Source organism: Neoarius graeffei, chromosome 1 (assembly GCF_027579695.1).
Source record: "Neoarius graeffei isolate fNeoGra1 chromosome 1, fNeoGra1.pri, whole genome shotgun sequence".
Lineage (NCBI taxonomy): Eukaryota > Metazoa > Chordata > Actinopteri > Siluriformes > Ariidae > Neoarius > Neoarius graeffei.
Window position 1 is genome coordinate 124,203,501 of NC_083569.1, and position 26,385 is coordinate 124,229,885.

Sequence of the window (26,385 nt, forward strand, 5' to 3'; positions counted from 1 at the left end):
GCGTAGAATGAACTTTGGGGTTAACAGTGTAATAGTGTTGCAGTGTTCCGCAAATCTGCAATTTAATATTTCAGATCTTGAGACATGAAAGTGCTATTTTAAAAAATAAAAGGTCAGAAATGTTTTCTTTGTCGTCTATTTAGTTCATTTTATTTCCTCAATAATTTCTCTTGATTGAGAAATGGGTCTGGGCTCTTATGGGTTAATCAGTAGCCTGCATGCTAGTATATGTTCCATTTACAGTCAAACATTCTGATGAACTCCAGGCTCAATTTTGATTAATCAACAATCTGCGTAGTAGTACAGTCTGAAGATGCTCTTGCACATTCGGTGTCAATTGAACAGAAATTATGGGACGATATAGGTTTAATAAGTTTTACAATTTTTGAAGTGAGTGATGGATTGATAAGTTTAGATGTGTTCAATATTTTCTTATCTTCAGACATAATAGTGTAGGAGATGTTTCTTTACCTGCTTGATAGTTTCAACTGAGACTCCAATCTTCTTCAGAAGAGTCATTAGTCCTTAAATTAAATTCATTATAGACGTGAACTTAAAATCATTGTTTTATTTTATGGCCTCGGTGCCCTGGCTTTTGGCCTTCGTGCCCTCAAAAAATTGACAGCACAAAAGGCCAAGTGGCCTCGCCCCTAAAACGACAAAATTCCAGGCCTGGTCGTGATATTGAAATGAATAATTAGGGCAGAATGTGTGTGTTCAGTAAACAAGTCTGAGTTTGAACATTTCTGTGTTTTGGCCAGACTGAAACTCTTCAGCCAGGTCAGTGGAGGAGATCTCATCTCATCTCATTATCTCTAGCCGCTTTATCCTGTTCTACAGGGTCGCAGGCGAGCTGGAGCCTATCCCAGCTGACTACGGGCGAAAGGCAGGGTACACCCTGGACAAGTCGCCAGGTCATCACAGGGCTGACACATAGACACAGACAACCATTCACACTCACATTCACACCTACGCTCAATTTAGAGTCACCAGTTAACCTAACCTGCATGTCTTTGGACTGTGGGGGAAACCGGAGCACCCGGAGGAAACCCACGCGGACACGGGGAGAACATGCAAACTCCGCACAGAAAGGCCCTCGCCGGCCACGGGGCTCGAACCCAGGACCTTCTTGCTGTGAGGCGACAGCGCTAACCACTACACCACCGTGCCGCCCGGAAGGTTAGATATGCATTTTAAATTATTGAGCTCCTCAGAGTCAAGCTCCCAGCTTTTACAGAAGTGCAGCGATTGAAGGTTCAGTTTGGGGCAATTTAATCCTGAAATCAGAGAAGCATAAATGGCTGGAGTTATGAGATGAGAGGAAAGGTAATGGGGCAATGTGAACACACCTAGAAGTTACACTAAAGTGAAAGTAAGGTACATAATGTCTCAAAGCCTTTAAGTCAATTAAAAGTGAAAAGTCACAAAGTCTTTTAAATGTACTCTAGGATTAGAAAGTAAAAAGTTCAGATTTTAACTGAAGTTAATGTCATGTTTCCATGCTCAAATGAACTTTTGTTGATGATCTAAAACAACATTTTGCTGCTCATGTGCATGACTAGTGCAACCTAGCTTGCTAATGAATTAGTTAGAAGTAAAACATTCACTACATTAACAAGAATTTGCCTCTGCACCTAACCAATCATATTAGCTACTGGAATCAATGCTATTCTAACCTAGCATTAGCAAAGAAAACAGGATAGTTTTATTAATTACATTGCCATATAAAAACTGGCACTGTACCACTCTTCCCTTTTCTAATAGTGATAAACCTTGAGTATTAACAGATATCAACACTCATGCAAAAATTTATCTTTAAAAACTAAGGTTTCAAATTCTTCTTCTTGTTATTTTTTTTTAAACAGAAGCACTTTACTTAAAAAAACATAAATAATATGCTAATGTATAAAATAAATCCTATCAAAATGCAATCATGTCTCCTTATATGTAAGCATCTACAGTCCCCCCCCCCCAAAAAAAAAAAAAAAAATCCAAATTCAGTTCCAATTTTATTTTTTCCCATTTATTACAGGATTGTATTGGGATTGTTCTTTTTTTCTCTGATATCTGATTCATCTTTTTGTTGTTGTTGTTGATCCGGTACCAATCCTGGGTATCAGATCAGTGCCATCTATAAGTATTAGATAAATTTGCCTGATTCAAGGTATTTTAACTTACTAAAATATTAATCTTGCTGTATGAGCAAAATAACACATTAAGTTAAACAATACATGTTTGAGTTGATTGTTTAAAAGTCTGAATACAATTTGAGATGACTGAGGGGTTGTTGTTGTTGTTGTTGTTGTTTTGTAGAGCTGAGGGGAATAACACTGAAAACTGACATAATAATAATAATAATAATAATAATAATAATAATAATAATAGGTTCAATTTATATAGCGCCTTTCTAAAACCCAAGGACACTTTACAATTATAGACAGGAAGGAAGGAAAAAAAAAAGTCCACCAAATAGGGGTCAGAATGTAATTCCAGTGGTGTAGCAGCCACAGTCCCACCAAAAGGCGCACGAAAACAAGTCCCACACCACCAGCACAGCCACCGCGCCGCCGCCAGCAACATCACTTGAACACCACGCCATGGATCCACAAAGCAAGCACAGAAGCACCACCATGCAGAGCGCTGGTATGTCCCAAACCTCCTGCACAGCTGCCGCGATGCCACCAAGCAACATCGCCCGGAACATCACACCAAGCATTAAAGCACAGAGCGCTGGACAACCATGATGTTAAAATGAGCAATGAGCTCACTGCAGACCATAGCTGGGAGCACAGGCATCACCCACGGCGAACCAAGGCCTGGAGGGAACCGACGCCCAAAACTGGGTCCGGAGCTACACCACCACCGGCCAAAGCACTCAAATAGACATCAAATTACACAAACACACAGAAAAAATAAAAATAAATAAAAATAAAAAGTAAAAATAAAAAAGGAGAAAATAAATAAATAAATAAATAAAAGCTCCGGTTGAAAAAAAATATTGATTTTTTTTTCTTTCATGAGTCCTTTCAGTTGAAGATGCTGAAAATGCCCAGCATTTGTCTTGTAACTAGTCAAAGGTCATGAACAAGCTGCTACTGAATAGATGTTCCAAGGTGGTCATTCCAGTCTCTTACAGTTCCTGAAATATTTCAGGTTTTTTCATTGATTTGGAACTCAGGGTTGTTCCACAGTGGAGTCAGAGGGGAAGGTGATAATTTTCATTATTTTATTAGCTTTCCACAATGTACAATTGTCTTTTGGAACACTGATGGATTTTAATGGGACTTATCTATCCAACACAAGTCAAGTCAACTTTATTGTCAATATGCTATACAAAACAGATCGACATACAGCACAGATGAAATTTCAGTCCTCACTGACCCACGGTGCAAACAGGCAATGCAATAAATAAAAAAAAAATAGAATAATTGAAATAAACAATACAAACAGTATAAACACTCTAGATAAGAACTGGACATAGACTAAATACTCATAAATAAAAATAGAATAATTGAAATAAACAACACAAACAGTATAAACACTCTAGATAAGAACTAGACATAGACTAAACACTCATATATACACACACACACACATATTGAAGCAAATAAACATTCAAGGGCACTTGAGGTATAGCAGGTAAACATGAGATAAGCAGAATAAGCAAACTAATAGCTGTTAAAATGAGGTAGTGCGGAATAGTGCAAATGAGCGAGGTAAAGTGAAATGTGCAGTCCCTGAGTTCAGTGTGTTAATGAACGTTGAGAGTATATATGTGTGTGTGTGTTGGGGGGGAACTGTGAGGGTGACATGTCAGATGCTGAAGGGGGGGCAGGGGGGTGTGCGGGCAGAATCTGTGGCAGGGGGCAGAGGGGGGAGGAGGGGCAGAACAGGGAGGGAGTTGAGCCTCCTGACCACCTGGTGAAAGAAATTGTTCTTGAGCCTGCTGGTTTTGGCCCGGAGACTCCGCAGTCTCCTCCCTGATGGCAGCAGGCTGAAGAGGCTGTGAGATGGGTGGGTGAGGTCACCTGCAATCCTGATGGCTTTGCGGGTGAGGCGGGAGTTATAGATATCCATTAGAGAAGGGAGAGAGACACCAATGATCCTCTCAGCTGCTCTCACGATGCACTGCAGAGTCTTGCAGCAGGACACGGTGCAGGCGCCATACCACACGGTGATGCAGCTGGTCAGAATGTTCTCGATGGTGCCTCTCTAGAATGTGTGCACGATGGGGGCCGGGACTCTTGCTCTCCTCAGTTTGCGGAGGAAGTACAGACACTGTTGGGCTTTTTTGGCCAGTGATGCAGTGTTGTTGTTCCAGGACAGGTCTTCAGAGATGTGCACACCCAGAAACTTGGTGCTGCTCACCCTCTCCACTGCAGCACCGTCAATAGATAGTGGAGCATGCTGGGTGTGTGCTCTTCTGAAGTCCACAACAATCTCCTTCGTCTTCTCCACGTTCAGGCGGAGATCGTTGTCCTTGCACCACATGGCCAAGCGGCTCACCTCACTCCTGTAGATTGTCTCATTGCCATTGTTGATGAGACCCACTACAGTCATGTCATCCGCAAACTTAATGAAGAGATTTGAGCTGGATGTTGGTGTGCAGTCATGGGTCAGCAGAGTGAAGAGGAGGGGGCTCAGCACACATCCTTGGGGGGCCCCCCGTGTTCAATGTGATGATGCTGGAGGAGTTGCTGCTGACCCGTACAGCCTGTGGTCTCCCTGTCAGGAAGTCCAGCAGCCAGTTGCACAGGGAGGTGTTGAGTCCCAGGTGGTCCAGTTATCTGGACACAAGTCCACAAGTCTTTAATCAGCAAATCCTGGGCTAATGTCTGTTCAATGCCAAACCACAAAGTGGTCATATTATCATCCTGGTCATATGGTGGTTAGTTAGAGAGAAAATAGGAATAAGAATTTTAAGCATTGAGTCCACTGAATGATTTTGGTTTCTGAATTGTGTTCATTTTGATTGTATTGTTTCCCTTTCCAGTAGAAAGAGGCAACAGCTGAACAGCTCACATTGGGGAACCAGTTTGTGGTGGGTTAAGTCATTAAAAAATTATCTTGGAGGTTATGTGGATTCCCAGATGAGGAGTTTGAAGGTTATGTGGATTCCTAGATGAGGGAGTTTGTAGGATATGTGGATTCCTAGATGAGGGAGTTTGTAGGATATGTGGATTCCTAGATGAGGGAGTTTGTAGGTGTAGTATCTGATCCGGTGGGTAGAGCACAGAAGCATAGCAGGCCAGAACTGAGTTCTCAAAAACTATTTTTATTTTTAGCTTTTCAGCTTTCACACACTCCCAGCCACACACGCACACACACAAGTCTTCTGGTTGGGGAGAGAGCTCCCTCTCTCTGCTCTCTCTCTCCTTTTAAAGGGCGCGGTCACTGGGGAAGACACACAAACACAGGTTAATTCCCCTCAGGTGCAATGACTCCACCACTTACCTTCCCTGACTCCGCCCTCCATTCACAGACCGACGCTTGGCCACGCCCCCGCTGCCACATACCCCCACTGCCCGACTCAGGCTGGGGACCCGTCTGGCCTGTACCCGACTCCCCCCCCCCCGATGGGAGAGGAAATCCGCCATGACCATCTGTGCCCCCGGCCTGTGGACCACCTCGAACTTAAATGGCTGGAGTGCCAGATACCAATGGGTGATCTGCACATTGGCATCCTTCATGCGGTGGAGCCATTGCAGGGGCACATGGTCCGAACAGAGGGTGAAAGGGCGCCCCAGAAGGTAGTAGTGGAGGGCAAGGACTGCCCACTTGATGGCGAGGCACTCCTTTTCTATTGTGCTATACCTGCCCTCACGCACCAACGGCTTCTGGCTGATGTACAGCACTAGACGGTCCTCCCCCTCCACCTCCTGGGACAGAACAGCCCCCAGCCCTCTGTCTGATGCGTTCGTCTGCAAAATAAAGGAGAGAGAAAAGTCAGGGGAGTGTAACGGGCATTGCTCCATCCACTGGACCGGATCTGGTGCTCCCTTTTTAGTGAGATCAGTCAGCGGGCTGGTGATGTCCGAATAATTAGGTATAAACTTACGATAGTAGCTAGCCAGCCAGCCCCAGGAACTGTCTCACCCCCTTTTTGGTCTTGGGCCTCGGGCAGGCCGCAATCACTGCTGTCTTATTAATTTGGGGACGCACCTGCCCATTGCCCAAGTGGAAACCCAGATACCGTACTTCCACCCGACCAATTGCACACTTCTTCAGGTTGGCTGTGAGACCCGCTCACCTCAGCAACCTAAGGACAGCCCTTAGGTTTTCCAAGTGCCACAGCCAGTCATTACTGTAAATAATGATGTCGTCCAAGTAGGCGGCCACGTAGGTGGCATGGGGGCGGAGGACCCTATCCATAAGCCGCTGGAATGTAGCGGGTGACCCAAACAGCCCAAAAGGAAGTGTGACGAACTGGTGTAAGCCAAACAGTGTGGAAAAGGCCGTTTTCTCTCAGGATGGCAGATCCTCTTGACTCCACTAATATCCCTTTGTCAAATCCAGTGTTGAATAAAAATGAGCCATGCCTAGTCAATCGAGCAACTCATCAATACGAGGCACTGGGTACGTGTCAAATTTAGACACCACGTTGACTTTTCTATAGTCCACACAGAACCAGACCGACCCATCAGCCTTGGGAACCAAGACCACCGGGCTGCTCCAGTCACTGTGGGACTCCTCAACGATGCCCATTTCGAGCATGGCCTTGAGTTCTTCCCAAACCACCTTTTTTTTGTGTTCAGTCAGTCTGTAAGGGTGGCTGTGGACTACTACCCCCAGGGGCGTCTCAATATGATGTTCTATGAGGTGGGTGTGGCCGGGCAGCAGCAAGAACACGTCAGAAAATTCTGTTTGCAACTGGGCGATCTCCGTGAGTTGGGTCGGGGAGAGGTGGTCTCCACAGGGGACCGGAGCGGTGGGCGAAGTCAATTTTCTTTTTTGAACCTCCTGCCCCAGCTCCGCCTTCTCTGGAACCACCGACACCAACCCCACAGGGACCTCCTTGTTCCAAAGTTTTAGTAGATTGAGGTGGTAAATCTGTAACGCCCCACCCCTGTCCATTTGCCTTACCTCATAGTCGACGTCCCCGACTCGCCATGTGACCTCAAAGGGTCCTTGCCACCTGGCGATCAATTTGGAGCTCGACGTGGGCAACAACACGAGTACTTTTTATCTCCCATTGTGAATTCCCTAAGACGCATGCCCCTGTTGTACAGACGGACTTGACGTTCCTGGGCCTGCTGCAAATTCTCCTGGGTTATGAATTTTATTTTATTTATGAAGGAATTTATTTATTTCGAGCATGTATAAAAATGTATGTAACTATTTGTACATACAAAAGAAAGAAAATGAAAAAAGTGACAAAAAAAGAATAAATAAAATAACATAAAGAGCTAATACATTACAATACACCGCACATTGTTCGAAAAAGGAGTGGGAAGAAGTACAATACTTTTTTTAATTTCCCACCCCTTTTTAACTACCCCAAAATCCAAACTACATTAATACACCTATAAAAATATATACCATATATATTTAGATGCGTGAGTGTGTGGAGTTTGGCATGCAGGTCAATAACATATTGAATTTTGTTTTTACTGGTTGAAGGTCCCACCTCCCAATTTTCCCGTAGCACATCCAGAATGCCACGCGGCTGATGCCCGTATAATAATTCGAACGGGGAGAACCCCGTGGAGGCTTGCGGGACCTCTCGCACTGCAAATAACAGGGGCTTGAGCAATTTATCCCAGTTGTGTGCGTCTTTGCTTACAATTTTCTAATTATGTTCTTGAGGGTGCGATTAAACCGTTTGACAAAGCCATCCGTTTGTGGGTGATAAACGCTGGTGCGGATAGGCTTCATTTCCAGTAACCCATACAGTTCGCGCAGTGTGCGTGACATAAACGTCGTGCCTTGATCAGTCAGAATCTCTTTGGGGATTCCGACTCAGGAGATGACGCGAAAGAGCGCTTCCGCAATACTACATGCTGAGATACTGCGAAGAGGCACTGCTTCCGGATATCGCATTGCATAGTCCACCAGAACTAAAATAAAGTGATATCCTCGTGTTGACCGATCTAATGGCCTGACGAGATCCATCCCAATTCTTTTGAACGGGGTCTCGATTAATGGCAGAGGGCGCAAAGGCACTTTTGGAATGGCCACGGGATTTACTAACTGGCATTCACGGCATGCCGTACACCACCTACGGACATTGCCGCGAATCCTTGGCCAATAGAACCGGGCCATTATTCGGGCTAGTGTTTTATCCTGCCCCAAGTGTCCAGCCATGGGATTAAAGTGAACCACCTGGAATATAAATTCCTGGCGGCTCTTTGGGATTAAAAGCTGTGTTATTTGTTCCTTAGTCTGAGTGTCTTGCGTCACTCGGTATAATTTATCCTTAATAATGGAAAAATAGGGGAAGGATGGGGCGGCGTTTGGCTGGAGAGTTTGACCATCGATTACTCTCACTTGGTCAAACGCATGCCGCAGAGTCTCGTCTCGTGACTGCTCTAATGGGAAATCCACGAGGGAATCCCCGAGAGAGGGAGGAGGAGCCTGCTGCTCCTCGCTCTGACGGGGTGATGACATAGATGGCTCTGTGACAGCTGCTCCCACTAATGTCACTCCGGGACCTCCCCCCGCTGAACTTTGGCAGGCCCCACTCTTCACTAAATGCATCATTAATTCCTGAAATCCCGGCCATTCAGTCCCCAAAATTATCGAGTGGGTAAGGCGAGGATTAACTGCCGCCTTTACTCTAAATGTTTCCCTTTGAAATAGAATGTGGACCAACACTAAAGGGTAGTTATGAACATCCCCATGCACACACAACACCTTCACCAATTGTGCTCTTCCCAATGCCTCATCTTGCACCAGGCTTTGATGGATAGAGGTCTGATTACAGCCGGAGTCCACCAAAGCCTGATACGTATCCCCTTGGATACTCACTGGTATGCGATACGCTCCGGCCCGATCAAGGGTGCTCCCTGGCGCGTCGGGGATCCGGACCACCGCACCCACCTCCATCGCCGAGCACTGATGCTGGAGGTGCCCCAGTTCCCCACAGCACCAGCATACCGGCCCAGGCTCTCTCCCTGCACCAGTGTTCTGGAGATCACTCACCTGAGGGGGGGAAGATGCAGACAAGGAAGTAGGAAATGGTTGGGCACCACAGGTGCGGCGGGCTGGCTGGGGTGGAGCCGGCCCCCACCTCCGCAGTGGGGGAATGGGGTGAGGACAAGGAACAGAGGGAGAGGGAGAGAGAGAAGAGGGGAGAATGGGAGACACGTTGTCCTGCCGTCAGAACGGCCGCCATATGGTCCTCTGCCAGCTCGATGGCCTGAGCCAGCAACACCGGGCGATGGCACTGGACCCACTCCACTGTTCCTTCCGGAAGTCAGGTGACAAATTGTTCAAGTGCCACCAGATTGATGATTCCCTCGGTGTTGCGGTTGTCAGCCCTCAGCCACTGCCGGCAGGCGTCCCGGAGTTGCTGGTCAAATGCGAACGGCCGGCCGACCTCCTCCAGGCGCAGCGCACGGAAGCACTGCCATTGCTGTTCCGGGGTGCAACCCATGCGTTGGAGGACAGCCCTGCGGAGGTCCGCATAGACCAGCCGACTGTCGGCGGGGAGCTGTAGTGCGGCCAGCTGCGCCTCGCCCGTTAGCAGGGGGAGGAGGTGCACAGCGCGCTGTTCCACCGGCCAACCCCACGCCTCTGCTCAAAAAGAGCAAGGAAGGCTTTGGGGTCGCCATGCTGACCCATCTTCATTTGGGTGAGGTGGGGAGGGTCCGCGGCAGTGGTGATTATGGACCCAGCCAATGCAAGCAGGTGCCAGAACGCCTGGCGATCTTCCTGTTGCACCAGCACTAGGGCTTCGAACCGTTGTTCCTGCTCCTTCCGGAGGGCGATCAGCACCTGGTGCTGGCTCTGTTGGGCCATGGCGAGGACATGGACCAGGTCCTTGAAGGGGGAGGACTCCATGTGGCCATTCCCTAGTGCACTCCTTCCTGGGTTTCGGCACCACTGTAGTATCTGACCAGGTGGGTGGAGCACAGAAGCACGGCAGGCCAGAACTGAGTTCTCAAAAACTCTTTTATATTTAGCTTTTCAGCTTTCACACTCTCCCAGCCCCACACACACACACACACGCACACACGCAATTCTGGTTGGAAAGAGAGCTCCCTTTCTCTGTTCTCTCTCTCCATTCAAAGGGTGTGGTCACTGGGGAAGACACACAAACACAGGTTAATTCCCATCAGGTGCAATGATTCCACCACTTACCTTCCCTGACTCCGCCCTCTATTCACAGACTGACGCTTGGCCACACCCCTGCTGCCACAGTAGGATATGTGGATTCCTAGATGAGGGAGTTTGTAGGAGATGTGGATTCTTAGATAAGGAGTTTGAAGGTTATGTGGAGTCCCAAATGAGGAGGTTGGAGGTTATGTAAATTCCCAGATGAGGAGTTTGGAGGATATGTGGATTCCCAGATATTTAACAGATTAAGTGTCTGGTTTGATGGATAGATCCCCAGCACCAGCATCCCATTTTTGCTTGGGGAGTGTTAGAATTCCAGATTTGGACCAACTGACAGAATAACCAGACACCTTTGCTGTACCTGTTTATAAGGTCATGGACTGAAAGAAGTGAGGGTTTGTTTTTCAACAAAAATATGTTTTAAGCAAAGAGGTTTATTTTAGGCCAGTGTGAATTACTTTGCAGTCCAGTAATATTTTTATTTCCAAGAGGAATAATGTGCTGCTCTAATATCAACTTTAATATAAACCGTTTTCCCTCCCAAACAGTAAAGTTCCAGATTGTAACACTGCAAAATATGAAAACGTTTTAATGGGCCAAATACTTATGCAAAGCATTGTACACATCACAACAATTTCAAAACAGTTGTGCAGTTTTTGTACATATTTGTGAATTTGCTAATTATACTGTTAGATTTGCTCTTCTGACCTCGTTTCAGCTGTTTTGGGCACAGTGGATAGTATCAAATAGTCAGATGAAGTGAAGCCAAGAGCCAATGCAACAAGTCAAGTCAAGTCACATTTATGTATAAAGCACTTTAAAAACAACAACAATGGTTGACCAAAGTGCTGTACAGGCAAAGTAGTACGACTTGACAGACAACAGAAAAGACAACAAAAAGTGAGCATAACAATATGCACATACATACAGATAAATAATGCATACAACATTATATTGCATACAACAACAATATTGCATAAGTGCAATAATGATGTTCAATCTAAACTGTATCACTCTATCACACCATTCCATTGGTGCTTGCTATGGTTCTAGCCAATCGGCAATGAGGTCACATGTTACAACAAATTCTGCCAGTATGTAAAAATCAAACACACTCTGGTGATCATGAACAATGAAAACTCCAAAGGGGGGGAAAAAAAAAGATTTGCTATGATAAGTTCAATGTGACTTGATGATTGGCTTATCCAGCATCAAACCATCAAGGCGCGGTGAGAAGTAGCATTTTGTGAAGTATGCCGGTCCAAATTCTCGATAATTTTTCTACAAACATGGCACTCAGAATGCAGGAGAATGCACCGTTTTACACCATTATTTTTTTCCCAAAATTTCCTGAGGGGCATGCCCCCCGACCCACCAGAAAGGTGCGACTGCATCACACAATCTGATCTACTGCTTTTCATTCTCTGAGGGTTGGCAAGAACACATTTGATGACAGAAACATCATGAGAACTGTGAAGAAAAACCCAAAAACAACAATGACATCACAACTAACCTCCACAGGACAGGGGTGAAGGTGTGTCTGCAGTCACAAAGCTTTCTGTGTTGATTACATTTACAGTATTTCCTCAATGTGGCACTTGTGTGCTTCATTGACCAATTTATCTCATTTGCTTTTAATTAATAACAGTCTATTTTAATATTTGGAGTTTGTGTAATACATATCATGATTTCTACACTAAACTGTCATGTATTTGAGCAAGTATTTGTCTTTCTTTCAGAGTTTTGGTTATGCTATTCCCATCATGCATTCTTTACGTCACTTCCTGTTACCGTCTGCATGGAAAGATTGAAGGATTTCTCTTTGCAAAATCTTAAAGTGTATTCTTTGCAACTATAAGCCATCCAACTAAGAAACATCAAGATACCAACCACACTCTTAACTCACAATCAGGCCAAAGTGGTATGGAGTTTTATTTCCTGTCTAATTATGATTTTTTTCATCATGCACGATTTTCTGTAGAACTGGATATGTGACTGATGGTCTTGTCTTTCAAATTCATCCTTTTTTATGTAGTTCAACAGTGTTGATGTTGATATCAGAGTATGTTAACATATACATTAAACATCTGTTAGAAAGGAAATCAAGCCTTTGCATTGTCAAGTCAAGTTTATTTGTATAGCGCTTTTAACAATAAACATTGTCGCAAAGCAGCTTTACAGAATATAAATGACTTAAAACATGAGCTAATTTTATCCCTAATCTATCTCCAGTGAGCAAGCCTGTGCCAACGGTGGCAAGGAAAAACTCCCTCAGATGACATGAGGAAGAAACCTCGAGAGGAACCAGACTCAAAAGGGAACCCATCCTCATTTGGGCAACAACAGACAACATGACTAAAACATTAACAGTTTTAACATTAAGTCAGTTTTGTTGATGTTATAAACTCTTCATTGATGGAAACTTGAGTGCAAAACTGTTCACGACAACTGCAGTCCTAAAGTTAGCAAGCCAACTGTAGTCCTCAGCCATAAAAGCATTACTGTAAGAGTCCAGAGCGTCCTCCAGGTGTGACTTTCACCTGTCCACATGGGGCCGTCCTCCACAGGAGCGATGCAATGAGACTCCAACCAGACACAGGGCACCAGGATGGATCAGGCAGGTCCGAGGGGCAGAAGAGTTCAGCGTCTCGATCCCAGGACCGACATGTAACTCAGAGGGACAGACTGGGGGGGGGGGGGGGAACACAGGTTGTTAGGTATGCCCAATGTCACCTGAATAAGTAGGAACAGTATACATATTGCACTGAGTACAAGCAGGGACTCCAACAAAACTAACTCTGACAGCATAACTAAAAGGGGAGAGCCAGAAGGTAACACAGGCATGAGGGAGCCCCAGGACATAAAGCAGCAGCCACTACACCGTCAACAAACTTGAGTGAGCAAGCGAGTGGGGACTGACAGCATCCATACATCCCAGTTTACCAAAAAACTCTGTCTGAGGATCCTCCAGATCTACACCTTTACCTCATAAACACCATTAACACAAGGCTTGACTAAACAGATATGTTTTCAGCCAAGACTTAAATGCTGAGACTGTGTCTGATTCCCGAACATTACTTTGAAGGCTGTTCCATAACTGTGGGTTCTAAGGGTAGCATAGAAGGTTTGAAGAAGACTTCGAGAACAGAAAAATAGACCCCTTGCACTGATGTCACATTTATGTTAACAACTGTTGCTACCCTAGACCTAGGGGTCAAGTGAACTTTGCTTACATACTGAAGCCAAGTGAAGATGTCTGACGTTAGAGCCCTGCACTCCCACGGGAGTCCCGCGGGACCCACCGCAAAGCAGTGCGGCGCGGGACAAATTTTGAAAGCTCATTGTGGGTGCGGACGGGACCAGAAGTGCACATATGCAGGCGCGGGCGGGAGCAGGAGTGCACATATGCAGGCGCAGATGGGAGCGGTGATAAGCTGCACTCCTGCTAACTAAAAACGTGTTTTAAACAGGTTACACAGTGACGGTAGGCTTGACTCAATGCTATCCCAGAAATCCTTCCTGTAATATGCAAATTTGGCTGTCCAATCAGAGGCAGCCAAATTTGCATATTACAGGAAGGATTTCTGGGATAGCATTGAGTCAAGCCTACCGTCACTGTATAACCTGTCTCTCTGATTAGAGTTGTAGACTAACTCAAGCAGTAAATCACTTCACTCATGGTACAAAGCAAGCCCATTCACTTTTTTATGCTGATCAGAGAATTACAATGGTTTCTCATGTGACAAAAATGTGCGATTCGCGATTAAATATTTTAATCGCTTGACAGCACTAATTATTATTATTAGAGACACTACATGCTGAATTCAGAAACAAGGTAAATAATAACAAATGTGAACGTGAGCTGTAGATATTTATGCTCAAATCCACTCAAAGTAGGGGACGGGGCACCATCACGCTGTGTCAAGACAAGAACTTTCCTGAGAAATAACGTGAACGTCTGCATCATGCGGGATTTGCGGGCGGGAGCGGGACAAAATATGGCAGGCGGGAGCGGGACTGAAAATCATAATTCTTTGTGGGCGCGGGCGGGGGCGGGAGCGGGACTGAAAAATCATAATTCTTTGCGGGCGCGGGCGGGATTGGGACTGCACAATGTGGCCGCGGGCGGGAGCGGGACTGAAAAATCCGACCCGCGCAGACCTCTATCCGACATCCGTTGCTGTTGTCCAAAGGAAACTACAGCTAAAAAAGCTCTATTACCAGATTACTTGGATAATCTTAGTCAGAAAGAAGCAAAGGATAGACATACATGGAAATGAGACTTTATTAGCAGTTTTGATCCGTACAAAATTCCTCAAAATGACTGGAGTGACGGTGCAGATTTGTGGCCTAGCGTTAGTGTTAGCGTTAGCTACATGTTGGAATATACCTTCTTTTTCCCGAAGAGTCCCAACATGGAAGAACAGTTAAATAAAAAAAACTACAAAAGCAAGAAAACCTTCTTTGTGTAAATGCTTTTTCCCAACATCAGTTTTTGGGAACAGAATGCCATGAAAGCCAAAGCATTTACTCTCAAAGGACTCTGACCTGAACTGTGGACTGGATCCTATACCCACCCCTCCATGTCTCAACAACCCCAAGTACATCTAGTTACAGAGCTATTTGCACTCCATCATTTATACAGTGATGCTTATTATTGTTAAAACAATATCTGCAGTGTTATTTGTAAAATAATATCTTTCTCTAAACTTTCAAACAATATTGTAAGATTTTATTTTAATTTTATCTAATAGTGGATGGTACAGTAATTATAAACGCTAACAGAATCGGCACATTCCAGTTATAGCTATAGTCATACAGTAACTATAATCACCCTTGTAATAATAATTTCAATAAACTGTTAATGTTCGGTTCCCTCTTCATTTATTCTCGATTCAAAAGGCACAACTGAGTCACACGGGTTGATCCGTGTGTAACGGACAATAACAATTTTATCCAAAATAGTTTTTCCTGCCTTAGTAGATTTATTTCCATTTCACATGCATGCAGCTGTTGTAAAGTTCTGTGTGTTTGTGTAGAACTCTCTCAGACTGTAGGTTCATTACTACACTCTGGCTTCATGGGGACATTTAGCACAGGACTGGGTTCCTCTGATAACAGAAACAAAGCTCCAGCTCTCTCTGCTCTTAATCTGTTCTGTTCTGTTCTTGCACAATAAATCGCGCATGTCACTTCTTGTTGGGATTTTTACCGAGTTAGGTCCGAGTTGTTTGAAACCAATCTGGGTTTTCTGTGTCGAATAAGGAAGCGCCTTCACATGTAAGAAAATCAAACACTTTCCTGAAGGAGCTAATTCGAATGCGAGCAGAAAAAAACAAAATGAGATTCTTAAGCAAACTCTTCCATACTCACTTCCAATTTTCTATTTTTTTTTTAATACATTTTAAATACAATCGCGAATTTCTCTGGAGTTTTCAGGCTGAGCTCCTCTCATCATAATTTCTTTAACCACTCATTTCTTCATTGTTCTTGAAGCATTTGTTTCTCTTTGTTAAAATTTTTCTTGATAGCGGGGAGACGGTAATGCCTTTTATCTATTTCTCTATTTGAACAGCCAAAAAGTGCAAAAATGAACCATATTGAAGACAGATTAAGCCTTGCTTACACGAACGATGGTGTCTTTGACCTCCAGGTGAGATGATCACATGATGCGTGACATCATGCGCAAGGGGTCTATAGACCCTTTTCACGTGACGTCACGACAAACGCGGCTGCCATTTTGGACATGTACTACCAGTAGTTTACCACAGCCAACATTGAGGAACAGCAGCAAAGAAAGTTTTTACTTTCAGCAAGACTTCCATCATGCCACTATATTGTTGTGCACCTGGATGTAGTAACCATCAACAAACAAGGCAAGGGTTATCATTTTATCGGATCCCGACAGAGAAGATGGATAGCGGCCATTAACAGGAAAGATTGGCAGCCCTCGGCATACCAACGCTTGTGTAGTGACCACTTTGTTGGAGGTAAGACGAATAAAATTAGCCAGAAAAGGCATTACATTGCTGTTAACATTCTGTGGCGGCGAGTGTGTAACCAAATAGGCTAAAATAACCCATTGTAACCTCTTTGTTCTTCTGTAGTAGCTATTGTTGACTAGCTAATGTCAACAACATAGTAGCTGGTATGTTACTGTAGCAATGTTTACGTTCAGTCATTTGGATGACTGTTAAAACCTTTCAGTCTCAAGTTTTTCCTTTACTATATTTACTAGTTTACTGTAATTATGATCCGGCAGCTATTTACACCGGATCCAGTATAAATAGCTGCCGGAGCCAACATCTGAGGTTCCGGAGCGCCCTGGGCTTAATTTGAGGGGGAGCAAGCCGGAGCGCGCTCCGGAACCTCGGACGTTGGCTCCGGCAGCTATTTACCTGTACAGGGCTTAATTTGAGGGAGAGCAAGCCGGAGCGCGCTCCGGAACCTCGGACGTTGGCTCCGGCAGCTATTTACACTGGATCCGGTCTAAATAGCTGCCGGATAATAATTACAGTAAACTAGTAAATACAGTAAAGGAAAAACTTGAGACAGTAACATACTAGCTACTATGTTGTTGACATTAGCTAGTGCTAACAGCTAGCTGCTAGTACACTGCTACAACACAGACACCGACCCTAATAATACAGTTCTTGGTCATTGGCTGGTAACAGCAAATTTATAACGGGCCATGTCTCAACAGACTAAGAAGTTATTTCAATGACATTTAATAACATTTTGTTTATCCTGAGGACCGAAAGTAAATGAAAATGTGAACAAACCTTAGCTGTAATAAGATGGCGACCACCGGCTCCAGGGACGACCCGCTGATGTAGGCATGTTGCCCAGCCTGACACAAAATATTTGTAGGCATCCAAACTCTTATACACTTTCAGATCAATACCTGTGTATGGCGATGGGTTTTTAACGACATAGGTATACAGATCCTGTGGGCCGAAGTCAGGTAAAGACGAGGGCTTCGTGTACTTCCGTACGTCAGTGAACAATCCTGGTGGAAGCAGGTAAACGTCGTTCTCTAAGCCTGCTAACCTCAATTTTTGCAAATACCTCTCCCTCTGCTCGCCCTGTAAATGCCCTACGTCGCTGGATAGTGAAGGTGTTTTCTGCATCTCGCTCCTTTTTCTTTTATGTTTTTCGTTTGTCGCCTTCCTCGCATTCAAACCGATTCGAGCCGAAGTCCACTACATGTCCAAAATGGCGGTCGCGTTTACGAAGGTCACGTGACTGAAAAGGGTCTATAGAGGCCATACCACAAGATACAAACCACTCATCAAAAAAAAGAAAGATGAAATTCTGATCTATTGTATCATCATCATATTTTTCTTCATCATATTTATCTTTTGATCTCAAACCCAAATGTCTTCAGTGTAAAGTAAAGATACTTTCAGAGGGGACTGTGTAAATGCATGTTTATTTTTCTGACTTTCTGGCATTTCTTTTCTATTCTACACATAAATTGAAGCTTCTTACAAAAACAGACGACTGTGAAAAGAAAGCTGTCTGCACTCCATTTGTTCTCTGTGTCACCACTTCCTTCCTTTTGTCACTGAAAAGTGCAAGTGCTCCTCCTACCTGGAGGGAACTTTAAAAAAAAAAACAACACTTCAGTGACCAAAAATCAATGTGATGATTTCTGAAAAGAGACAAAGGAGTCTTCATCGAACTGTTGCGATAGAAAAGCCTGGTTCATTCTGACAGGTTATGTGTGTTTAGCTTATAGAGATGTTCAGATAATACAAATAATCTGCTTTCTGTATTCTAGAGCTCAAAGAAATACAAAGATGCAAAATTATCTCTCATCTCATCTCATTATCTCTAGCCGCTTTATCCTGTTCTACAGGGTCGCAGGCGAGCTGGAGCCTATCCCAGCTGACTACGGGTGAAAGGTGGGGTACACCCTGGACAAGTCGCCAGGTCATCACAGGGCTGACACATATGCCGCTTTTCCACTACAAACGCGGCTGAGCCGTGCCGTGCCGAGTCGAGCTGAGTCGGGCTGAGCGGGGCTGTTGGAGTTCCATTTCGACTACAACCGCGCTGAACCGTGCTGGCTGGAAGTGGGTGGCGGAACAAGTCAGAGCCGGGCCGGGGGCGGGGCAAATGACCGGGCCCTTTATTAAAGCTTATCATAACATCATTTTAGGCTACAAAATGTCCGCAACTGCGGTGTTAACCAATTTCAACACTACCGGGTGCAACTATGTTATTTAGTACATCAAGTCCTTCAAACGAACATGTAACTCAGAAACAAAAAACATTAGGATACTGTACATGGCTCATAATAAAACATCAATAGCCTATACTGCGCACATTATTTGAAGGGCATACGAATGAGCGCTCAGAGGTTGCAACGGTGACAGGAAGAGTCAGAAATAAAAGGAGGGCGGTGCAAACCTCACTGAATGCACTGTGTTTACCAATTTCAACACTCCGGGGTGCAACTATGTTATTTTGTACATTAAGTCCTTCAAACGAACATGTAACTCAGAAACAAAAAAACATTAGGCGACATACTGTACATGGCTCATAATAAAACATCAATAGCCTACTGCGCGCATTATCTGAAGGGCATACGACGAGCCTTGCGCTCCGCGAACTCGTCCACGATGCTCTGTATGTCACTGATTCAGTGAGCTTTTAAGCGGTAGTCTCACGACCCGAATAGTAAACAATAAACATGGAGGACATGGAGTCGTTAGTGTTGCTGGTCTTGGTGCTGTGGCTTGTTGTCACCGACAACGCCAACAGATACTGGCAAGAGCGTATAGATGAGGCGAGGCGCATAAGGCTTCAGAAATTCTCGTAATTCGTAATTCTTCTTCTTCCGGGTTTGCGGTGTTGACAGATCCCAGCGCGCTCGCGGGGCGTGTGTGGGCATGTGAGGACACGCCTCCTCACCAATCAGTGCACAGGGGAGTGTCTGCTCACGCCCCCAGCCTCACTCGGCTCGGTTTGGCTCGTTTCAGCCCCACTCCAAAACGGTGCGAGTTTTAGGGGCTAAGCAGGGCTGAAGTAATCTGAGTCGTGCTGGTTTTTGGTAGTCGAAACGCGAGCAGTGTCGGGCTGAAGTGAGCTGAAGCGAGCTGAAAAAGGGTAGTGGAAAAGGGCCAATAGACACAGACAACCATTCACACTCACATTCACACCTACGCTCAATTTAGAGTCACCAGTTAACCTAACCTGCATGTCTTTGGACTGTGGGGGAAACCGGAGCACCCGGAGGAAACCCACGCGGACACGGGGAGAACATGCAAACTCCACACAGAAAGGCCCTCGCCGGCCACGGGGCTCGAACCCAGGACCTTCTTGCTGTGAGGCGACAGCGCTAACCACTACACCACCGTGCTGTCCAATAATAATAATAATAAAAAGAATACCACTGTTTCCACATGTCAGTTCACTGGGTGGGCATGGCTAAGGACTTGTCATTCCAAATTCTAATGTGCAGACACTTAATTCCCACGCCATTTTTTTAAGGTCCGCCTACAATGAAAAATATCCAGAATTGAAAATAAAGTTAATTGTACAGAAGATAAAATATACCATATATTATTAAAATGTAATAATTTAGTTTGATTCAAGTTTTCTTTTCATTTCTTTTTTATTAATTTTTGTAATTTTTTATACTTTTGGCAAAAAAAAAATCAATGATAGATTTGTTAATCACATGAGCTGAAATTTCAGACTAATTTTTTTAAAAAGTTGATCAAATAAAACATTTAATATACATTTACAGAAATAGCCACGCCTTCTTCCGAGATACACCCACCATAAATAATGGAATAGAGAAGAAATATATGGGTCATTCTAGAATTCAGGGTACATTTCGCATCTCCGAGATAAACCTTTTGTTATTTTCCACAAAAGAAATTTTTTATTGAATCAGTTTTGAACACTAACACAAACTTTCACCAATAGCAATAATTGATGTACATTTTAGACCCAATTTATCCATAAAACATTAACTAAATTACTCCCACCCCTCCCCCGACATAATTGGCTGTCTTCGACTCCTGATTCATCCATTCAATTCGAAGTGATAAATATGAAGTGATTCAGTCTAACAATCTGGTTTTGAGGCTTATTCTATTAACTGTTATAAAATCAATTGCATAGAAAGTCTATTTTCAGTATTATGTGACATTTCAGTAATAAAAAGTATATTTTTTATCTGTCCTAACGTTCTTGTCAACTCTGTTAATGCCATTATAAAACTGCATAAAATCCACAAAGACGTTTAATAATGTGCATGATACCTGCACCGAGTCACTTCCTCAGGTGGGAAACTTCAGAAAGGCAGTGAGGTATGTTGTGTTTCTTCTCTCATTAATTTGAACAAAATGTTGAGGACTTTACACCAACAGTAGATTACTTAATCGTCAAATCTGTTATTGTGATATTGGAGTGAATCTCTCACTCGTTTATTAAAAACAACAATATGATTAAAATCCATAAAATTCTGTTCTTATGCATGCCATATGGTAGCTAGTTTGAGGTTAGCATGTGGAGTTAAGACAAAATGGTGGAAAATGTCAACTCTGTTATCGCCATTCCTGTTAATGGATTGCCTGATTTCATGATTATTATTTTTTTTAAATTTCTGAATAAATACTTAGTCTTACAGGTTTAAGGTTTGAAAATACTTGTAATATTAAATTTGAAGTGTGTTCTATGACAAAGTTTAATGGAAAAAAAAAATCCAATTTGTTTTCTTTTCTTTCAACACTTGAAATGTACCCACAATTATAGAATGGGCCATACATTGGTGTTTCCATCAATGAAGAGTTTATAACATCAACGAAACTGACTTCATGTTAAAACTGTTAATGTTATAGTCATGCTGTCTGTTGTTGCCCAAATGAGGATGGGTTCCCTTTTGAGTCTGGTTCCTCTCAAAGTTTCTTCCTCATGTCATCTGAGGGAGTTTTTCCTTGCCACCTTCACCACAGGCTTCATCATTGGAGATAGATTAGGGACAAAATTAGCTCATGTTTTAAGTCATTCATATTTTGTAAAGCTGCTTTGTGACAATGTTTATTGTTAAAAGCGCTATACAAATAAACTTGACTTGACGATGCAAAGGCTTGATTTCCTTTCTAACAGATGTTTAATGTATATGTTAACATACTCTGATATCAACACCAACACTGTTGAACTACATAAAAAAGGATGAATTTGAAAGACAAGACCATCAGTCACATATCCAGTTCTACAGAAAATCGTGCATGATGAAAAAATCATAATTAGACAGGAAATAAAACTCCATACCACTTTGGCCTGATTGTGAATTAAGAGTGGGGTTGGTATCTTGATGTTTCTTATGAAAAAAAAAGAAAAGAAAAATCAATTTGTTTAGTATTTTTAAAAATAATACTCTTGACACAAAATGAACTCGGTATAATTCTCTTGGTTTTAAATGATACATATTTTTTAAGTAATGTAAATAAACACCAGGACCGGAGTGGGCCCTGTTTTCAGTCCGGGAGTTTAATTCACATTCAGGCCACTTTGAAATGGAGGAGGAATTTGAGTACATTAAAAAAGATAAAACAAATAACTGTTCTTTCACAATGCTTTTTATTTGGTTTAAATTCAGGTAGTGATAATGTATGTTGTTCGTCGTTCTCTGCATTACTTTAGGGTTAATAAAACTTCCATTACACGGTAGTTTAATGACCACAAACGCAATGCAGAGACCGACGAACGATTTCATGTAGTATGAGACGGGGCTCCACTTAAAATTGGATGGTGTGTGGCCGCGTGTCTAATCCGCATATACATTTATCTGTGTCACCAACATGTCCCAAAGTTCCTTAGTGAAAATATTTGAAAACACATCCAAAGGACATGCATCTTCAGAAATCGGCATCTTCGGCCCGGGTGTGGGAATGAACTTTTACGTCGGGGGCGAAATCCAGCTGACTGCCACTCCAAATAACAAAGCAGCGAGTATGGCTGATTGTTTCGCGTTATTTAAGACGAATTACACAACACATTTTTAGTCACATAGTCTTAAAATAACGAAAGCACTCATCTCGCGTGCATTTGAACCAATGCTTGTGCATTACATGCCGCATACGCCTCGAAAATAATGGCAAATCAACAATGCTGGGTACTCAGCAACCGGCAGATAAAGCGTGAGGGCGCATTAGGCAACTCAAAAATGGTTAAATGAAATGTAGGCTAAAGCAAGTGTTCGATTCTGCTTAGAATATTGGCATACACCTCTTCTAAGTTATATATTTAACAGCAATTATTTAACATCAAATATGACTTCTAGGCCTATGTGTTCATAACCACAATGTGCGCACGCCTGTGGAAATGCACGGTGTGACAGCGAGATGAAATAGGCTGGATGAGGAAATAACGCGCAACAGCACATTTGGGACCTGTTCATCTAAAATTGTTAATAACTGGGATGTAAAGCAATGTCCGGTTCTTCTTAGAATTAAGACATACACCACATCTATACCGTGTAATTTGCGAGATTTCACATGACATCAAAAAGCTGAATTGACATCGCAAACTATCGACACATTATAGGCCTAGCATAGACTGATAAAATCGACAAACAGGGTTATCATACTCCATATCTTTCGTAGCCTACCAGCTGGTCTTGAGAACATATCTGTCAATTTGGCACATTTTGCTGCCACCTCCTTCCTTTTTTTAAGCTTCGCCCTTTCGGTTCCACCTGGCCTCTTTCTGCCCTCCATCACTGACGCGTGCTGTTTCGCGCCAATGTTGTTTAAGTTCCCCGCAATACAGAGGAGGAGTCTTGGACCAAACCAACTGCAATAGAGGGGAGGGGAGAATTTCCTTATTTGGTAGCGCCTATTTAATCTGCTGCGATGCTGTCGGCGTCTGGGCTGCCATGTGAAAATGCAGAGTGCAGTTGAATTGATGATTAATGCAAGAATAAGATCAGTGACCAAAATTAGTGAAAATTATTTTCCCCATGCTCCAAGCAGGCCACCATTGATGGCTTGGGCCGGGGATGGTCCCGGCTAAATATAGGGCCACCCCGGCATTGATAAACACATATAAAAAGACATCTGTATTTCCGTAATTCTAAATCACAATACCTTGTTGCTGATTATTCGATCTGAATCCTTCAGTCGAGGTTCATATAAGTGAATCTCCTTACACACTGATTTACACAATGTGGGTGTGACACTTTTTTTTTTCCAAATAAATGGATTTTCCTGAGTAAAATCTCTTGTAAATGATTTATGAATAAATTTGTTCATATCCATCGTGATAAAGGAGGTACTGTGTGTATGTACAGTAAATGAAAAAACCAAACTTTATACAAACAACTACAGATATTAGAACATTCACTCACAATAACTACGTTTTTATGATGCAGTCTAGGTTTGAGGATGAATAGGTGTGGCCCACTGTAAGTGCACATACAGAGCTACATTGGATATATAAAGTTTACACACCCCGTTAAAATGATCGTTTTTTCTGATGTAAAAAATTGAGACCACGATAAATAATTTCAAAACTTTCCCACCTTTAATGTGACCTATAACCTGTACAATTCAATTGAAAAACAAACAAATCTGTTTGGGGGGGAAAAGCAAAAAAATATAAAACATACAATAAGCTGGTTGCATAAGAGTGCGCACCCTTAAATTAATACTTTGTTGAAGCACATTTTGATTTAATTACAGCATTCAGTCTTTTTGGGTCGGAGTCTATCAGCCTGCCACATCTAGACTTGGCAATATTTGCCCACTCTTCTTTGCAAAAGTGCTCCAGATCTGTCAGAATGCGAGGGCGTGTCTTGTGCACAGCCCTCTTCAGGTCACCCCACAGATTTTCAATTGGATTTAGGTCTGGGCTCCGGCTGGGCCATTCCAAAACTTTAATTTTCTTCTGGTGAAGCCATTCTTTTGTTGATTTATGTGTATGCTTGGGGTCACTGTTGTGCTGAAAGATGAAATTCCTCTTCATCTTCAGCTTTCTAGCAGACACCTGAAGGTTTTAGGCCAAAATTGAGTGGTATTTAGAACTGTTCATAATTCCCTCCACCTTGATTAAAGCCCCTGTTCCAGCTGAAGAAAATCAACCCCAAAACATGATGCTGCCACCACCATGCTTCACCGTGGGTATGGGGTTCTTTAGGTGATGCGCAGTGTTGTTTTTGCACCAAACATACCTTTTGGAATTGTGGCCAAAAACTTCAACCTTGGTTTCATCTGACCAAAATACATTTTCCCACATGCTTTTGGGAGAGTTGATGATTTTTTTTTTTTTTTTGCAAAATTTAGCCGGGCCTGGATGTTTTTCTTAGACCCTACCTCAGAGTCCAGACATATGGAGAATACGGGAGATTGCTGTTGTGGCGAGACGCACTGAGTTAAGTGCTCCTTAGTAATTGGGGCAGTCTCAACCAATGGAATGCGTCTCCAGCCTATTTATGGTAGAGTGATTTTGAACTCTGGATGCGTGACGACCCGTTCCCCCCCTCGCTGTTTCCTGTCACACCCCTTCCCGTTTACCTGTGGCCGTGCTCCCACTGCTTGGCTTTGTTTACTTCTTGTCAGCAGTGCACCTTCCTGCGACGTGATTTTTTTTTTTTTTTGCCGGTGACTGGTATGTATGCTTGCTTGAGCATGCTATTACTTTTGTTTACCTTGCTCAATTCAATGCTGATCCGCCTTTGGTTGCTTTTTTTTAGTGCATCCACCGTTTGGTTTTCCTTCGGTCTTGCCCAGCTGCGCATTTTGTGTGCGGTGATTTCCGAACGTTCTCTTGGCGTCTGTTACTAAGTGCAGATGACCCATGGAATTCTGTGAGCTTCGCTGGGACTAGGTGAGAAGTTTTGGATCGCGTGGTATGTGCCCCTCCCCTTGAATTTCTACTACTCTGAGTTTATTAAGCGTGGCGTTAATTGAGTATTTTGCGTGTTCTTTAGGTGTTGCCGGTTTTGGTTCGGGTTTACTGCTGTTCTTGCCAATGCATTTCTATCGAGTGCTGCTTTTTTTTTTTTCTGATTGGTGCAGCTGTTTGCATGAGGAGGGCTGCGAAACCACCACAGCACTTTAACACTAGTTTTAACTTTTGTAGTGTGTGTGTGTGTGTGTGACTGTTTGTGTGTCTGACCATTATTCATCAATAATCAGTGTATGCGTGCTTGGAGTGTGGTGTGAGGGATATTTTCTTTTCTGTTAAATTGGGTATTTTTGTTTATTTGCTTTAGTCCTGCTCAGGTTCCACCTACTGGCAGGAGGCTCTTTTTCTATAGCTGTGGATAGCCAGTGGGCTATCTTATTGGGCCTGATTTATGTTAATGCTTTTTCTTTATTTTTTTATCTGTTTATTTGGTTTAATGCTCGCAAGAGCTTATTTTATGTGAATTTGTGTGCGGCTAGCAACCACGTCTGCCAACTTTTTCTGCCGTGGCAAGCAGTCTTTTGTTGCCAGCTGTATGCCAGTACTGGTGGGAGGCCATTGCAAGCTGTGGATCATCAGTGGTCCACGTAGTTTCCCTCCCTTAGTTTATATCGTGTGTGGTTGTGTGTTTTAATTGGTTAGTTTGTTGTGATCAAGCTGTATGTTATTTCTTTGTTTGATTTTCTTTTCTTATACCTCTTTTCTGTTTATTTACTTTTCAGGTGCTGAGTGCCCAAGGCGGGGTGGCAGCTGATCCCTTAGGTGGTGGTGTTCCCCTATTTTCCGTGTGTGTGTTCACGTGTGCCTGCGTGGAATTCTCCGTTTGCCGTGCTTTTGATTTATTTGATTTATTTCGATCTGTTTGCAGTGAGTGTGACACGTATGCTTGTATGGTGTGCCTCCTTGGATTCCTCCTTCGTCTCTTGGTATCTTGCCCCCTGCTGGTAGGCCTCAGCCCCGTTAAGATTGATTTCTCCCTTATCCTTGCCCCACATACATGTCAGTCAAATCTTTGGATTGTGAGTGTGAATGAAAGTGATTGTTTGTGAAGTAAAGGAAAGAACTTTTATTTTTGTAAACATTGTAATAAAATAAAATAACCTTTTTGTATTTTCATAACTTTGGTCTCTGGTGTCTTTAGTCAAACGAACCTTGCGTGTCAGCATTGTGAAGTGTTTTCTG